General features: G+C 41.9%; 1 protein-coding gene across 1 annotated transcript in view; it reads left to right on the top strand.

Annotated features, from left to right (window-relative positions):
- The window catches only part of LOC125024990 (sodium/bile acid cotransporter-like), an 18,311-nt gene that overhangs the window by 9,603 nt on the left and 3,708 nt on the right, over nucleotides 1–5,000 (top strand). The window lies entirely within an intron of this gene.

Raw genomic sequence — 5,000 nt, 5'->3', positions numbered from 1 at the left:
ATCGGAATGTTTGGGTCTCTTTTTCTTTTCTTTTTCCTTCTCACCCCCTTCCCCTCTTCAAGAAAAAAAGGGAGGGAAAGAGGGGGGGGAAGAGAGAAGAGAGAGAAAGAGGAGAGGGGGGAAAAGAAAATAAAGGGGGGAAAGAGTGAGAGGGGGGGAGAAGGGGGGAGTAAAGGTGAAAAGAGATGGGGTGAGGAGTGTAGAGGGAGGGAGAGTCAGGGGGAGAAGAGAGAGAGGGGGAAGGAAAAAGAGAGGGAAAGGGGGTTTGACAGAGAAGAGGGGAAAAGGAGAGGAGAGAGGGAGATGAGGGGGATTTTGGAGAGAGAGGGGGACAAGGGGAGAATAGAGAGGGGGGAACGGGAAGAGAGGAGGAAGAAGGGACAGGACAGACAGACAGAAAAAGGAAAAACCAGACGGACAGGGGAAAGAGACAGTGAAGCACCACATTTGAAAAAAATGCCATTTATTTTTCTGCTTTCTCTTTTTCCCCTTTCCCACTTCAGGCCTCAGATGGGACAGGGGTTATTCACAAACCCCCGGGCCAGAATCTCCTTTTCCCTTTCCCCAAAAAAACCCCCACAAATACCAAAGGCCCCAAAACCCCTTCTAATACCATTTCCCCGTGCACCTTTCCAGTGCTTTCGCAATGGGAAAGTTTTGTTTTTCGGTGACCCTTGTTTCGCCTGGGGTCTTCACCTTATTGGCCCCGTTCCCCTGGGGGCCCACCCCCTGAACTTTCTGGCCTCTCATGTTCCCAACGGAAAATTTAAAATCTGTCAATCCCATGACTCTTTTCCCTAAAACCCAATCGCTGCAAGGGGTAGGGCGATTTCGTATGTGATTTAACAGGGACGTGGGGAGCGTAAGGGTTTTGAGGGGTTTTTTGATTTGTAAAGGCGTTGCTTTGTTTTGTTATAAAAGGGTTCGGGGGGGGGGTTAATTGGTTTTTTTTTGGGGTTTATTCTTTTGTTCTGTTGGGGGGGGCTGGGGGGAAAATTTTTGAATTGGGGGGAATGCGGGGTTTCCCTTTTTTGTCGACACGGGTTATTGAGGGGGGAAAAAAATTAAGTAGACCGAAATATTTACCTTGCAACTACGGTCTTTAAAGGAACAATTATGGGTATATGTATATATAGACATACACAGATTGGATCTCTCTAGATATAGTAGACATACACACACGCACACTATGTGTGTATGTATATTTAAATACTACATATCACTATACATGTATATATATATATATATATATATATATATATATATATATAGAGGAGAGAGAGAGGGTGAGAGAGATGAGAGAGAGAGAGAGAGCTCGAGGAGAGCGAGAGCGAGTAGTGAGGGAGATTGTTGGAGAGTGAGAGTGAGAGTGAGAGTGAGGTGGAGGAGAGAGAGAGAGCGAGAGGTGAAGAGAGGGAGAGGGACGTGGGAAAGAGGGAGCGGGAGAGGGAGAGGGAGAAGTGTGAGAGGGGAGAGGAGAGGGAGCAGAGGGAGTAGGGAAGAGACCCCCAGAGATGGAGAGAGAGTGAGATGAGAGAGATTAGAGAGGAGGAATAGGAGAGATGTTGAAGATAGTTGAGATGAGAGAGGAGACGATGAGGTTTAGTCGATGTGAGAGGAGACGAGAGAGATGTAGACAGGCCGGGAGGAGGAGAGAGAGAGAGAGGAGGGAGGGGTCCTGGGAGAGGGAGAGGAGTGAGAGTGAGAGAGGTGAGAGTGAGAAGAGGATGAGGCGGATGATGAGAAGAGAGAAGGAGAGAGGGAGAGGGAGAAGAGAGGGAGCGAGAGAGAGAGGAGAGAGAGCGAGAGAGAAGAGAGAGAGGGAGGAGGGAGAGGGAGAGGAGAGGGACGGGGAGAGAAAGAGAGTAGGAGAGGGAGAGGGAGAGGGAGAGGAGAGTTCAGAGGGGAGAGAGAGAGAGAGTAGGAGAGAAGGGGGTTCGAGGAGAGGGAGAGGGCAAAGAGGGAGAGGGGGGAGGAAGTGGGAGAGGGGGGAGAGAGGGAAGAGGGGGGAGGGAGAGGGGAGAGAGAGAGAGAGAGAGGAGAGTGAGAGCTGAGATGAGATAGACGATGGAGAGAGAGAGCCCTCCAGACGAAGAGAGGAGAGACCTAGGGAGAGAGAGATGGAGAGGGAGAGGGAGAGGAGAGGGATGAGGGAGAGGAGAGAGAGCCCGGAGAGAGAGATTTTTCTTTAGTCTACGTGAGGTAATTCAAAACTGAGATGAGGAAGCTCTAAACACTACAGCTGTCAAAAAACTCCATGACGATTTCTAGAAAGACAAAGAAAGAGTGTTTACAGCTGCAAATTTGTCCCTCTCGAGGCCGGATGTTGAAAATTTTTTTCAAAAAGGGATGTGGGTCTGTTTCTTGGCTCCTTGCACGGGCCTCCCCGGATCCTCGGGCCCTTTTTCGCTGATCTCTCGTAAGGAGGGGAAATGAACTTTGGGCCCTTTTTTTGCCCTTCGCGTTTTTCCTCTGGGCCATTTAATGTGTATGCAGTATTATACATACATACATACATAATAAAATAAACAACATATAAATATTGTTTTTTTTGGTGTGTTTGTGTGTGTGTGGGGTGTGGTGTGTGTTTTGGTGTGTGCATGTGTGAGTGTTGTATGTGGTGTGTGTGTGTGTGTGTGGGGGGTGGGGGTTTGTGTGTGGTGTGTGTGGTGTTTTTGGTGTGTTGTGTGTGTGTGTGTGGTGTGGGGTGTTGTTTTTGTTGTGTGTGTTAAATATTGTGGGGTTTTTTTTTGTTGGTTTTGTGTTTGTGTTTGTTTTTTTTTTGTGTTTGTTTGTTTAAAGGTTTGTGTTTGGGGGGGTTTTGGTGTGTGTGTGTGTGTGTGTGTGTTGTGAGTTGGGGTTGGTTGTGTGTGTGTGGTTTGTTGGGGTTTTGCGTTTGGGTTGTGTGTGGTGTGTGTGGTGTTGTGTGTTTGTGTGTGGGGGTGTGTTTGTGGTGTTGTGTGTGTGTGTGTGTGTCTGTGGTGTGCATGGTTTGTGTGTTTGTTTTGGGTTTGGTTTTTGTTTTTGTTTTTGTTTTTGGTGTGTGTGTTTTTGGGTTTGTTTTTGTTTTTGTGTGTGTTTTGTGTTTGTGTGTGCTGTGAGGGGAAGGGATGGGGTTGTGTGGTGTGTGTGTGTGTGGTGTGGTGTGTGTGTTGTGATGTGTGTGTGTGTGTGTGTGTGTGTGTGTGTGTGTGGTCGTGTGGTGATGTTTTTGTGTGTTTTTGCATGGGTTGTGTGTGTGTGGGTGTGTGTGTGTGTGTGTGGTTGGGGTGTGTGTGTGTTGGGGAGAGAGAGAAGAGGGAGGGGGGGTGTGTGTGGTGTGTGGTGTGTGTGTGTTTGTGTGGGGTTTGTGTGTGTGTTGTTTTGTTTTGTGGGGGTGGTTGCATGTGGGGTGTGTGGGGGTTTGGGTTGGGGTTTTTGGGGGGGGGGGGAAAAAAAAAATGGGTGTTTTGTGTGTTGTGTGTGGGGGGTGTGTGTTGTGTGTTGTGTGTGTGTGATGTGTGTGGGGGCGGGTTGGTGTGTGTGTGATGTGTGTGGTGTTGTGTGTGTGTGCATGGGGGGCTTTTTGTTTGGGGTGTGTGTGTGTGTGTTGGGTTTTTTTTTTCTTGTGTGTGTGTGTGGGGGGTTTGTGTGTGTGTGTGTGTTTTTGGGGGTTTTGTGGGTGGTGTGTGTGTTGATGTATGCCGGTGTGTGTGTGTGTGGGGTGTGTGTGTGTGTGTGTGTGTGTGTGGGGTTTTTTGGGTGGGCTATATATATAAATAATTAATGAATTTTATTTATATTGAATAATTATAAAATTTTATTATTTATATATGTTGATTATAAAAATTATAAAAATATATATAATATATACATAATTTTATGAGTGTTTATACATGTATTCAGCTATATTTATTTTAATATTATAAAATATATTTTAAACACACAAACACACACACCACACTCAACTAAATAAATACACAAACACCCCCCCACACACCATACAAAATAAATACACAAGCACACACACACAAAAATTTAAATATATTATATAAAATTTTTAATTTATATATATAAATAGAAATAAAATAGAAAGATTTTAAATAATATATAGATAATAGTTTAAATGGGAAAGATAGAGTAGAGAAAGAGAAAAGGAAGGATAGGTAGAGATAGAGAAAAGATAATAAAATTTATAGTTTATAGAAAATAAAGATGATAATAGATAGATGTAATAGATAATATAGGATATAATATATAATATATAATATCTACAAATAAATATCTATATACATATAACTTTATATAAATACAAAATTAAAATTAAAAAATATTTTTTTAAAATTTAAAAAAGTATATATATACATATTATATATAAATAATTTTTTTATATATTTTAAAATAATATAACTTTATAAAAATAAATCTTTAAAACATTTTTTTTTTTATATATAATTTACATATATTAAAAATATATATACTTATTTTAAATATTTAAAATACATATATTTTAATATTTAATATATATACATTATAAAATACATAATAAAAAAATATATTTTTATATATATATAAAATATAATATTTATTTTAATATATATTTATATATTATTATTTTGGGGGTTTTATATAAGTAAATAAAAAGAGAGTAAGTTTGCTAAAAGACTGACACCCAACCTTCCCTTTTGCCCCGAGGGGGTAGACGAGAAAATGGTAAGAACTAAATGCAAATGCGTTTTTCCTTACTTCCCTTCGTTTTTTTTGCAATTTGTTCGACTAAATTTCCACCGGATTTAAAATCTATGTTTAAGAACCACTATCACATTGTCCAAAAACCATGCAAAACGCAAAGGGAAGGCCTGAGGGGAGAGTGCCAGGGGCAAGGTCGAAAAACACTTTCACTCAAACGTTAAAGGGGAACAACCTACTGTTGTCTTGTTTTTGTGTGAGAGAGAAGAGACTAAAATGGGTTCAATCGTACATCGGGTGGGTGTGGTGTGTGGTGTGTGGTTTGTGTTGTG

This window comes from Penaeus chinensis, chromosome 4 (genome assembly GCF_019202785.1).
Source record: "Penaeus chinensis breed Huanghai No. 1 chromosome 4, ASM1920278v2, whole genome shotgun sequence".
In the NCBI taxonomy this organism is placed as follows: Eukaryota; Metazoa; Arthropoda; class Malacostraca; order Decapoda; family Penaeidae; genus Penaeus; species Penaeus chinensis.
The sequence above is the reverse complement of the archived record's forward strand: the minus strand, read 5'-3'. Positions and strand labels throughout refer to the sequence as shown.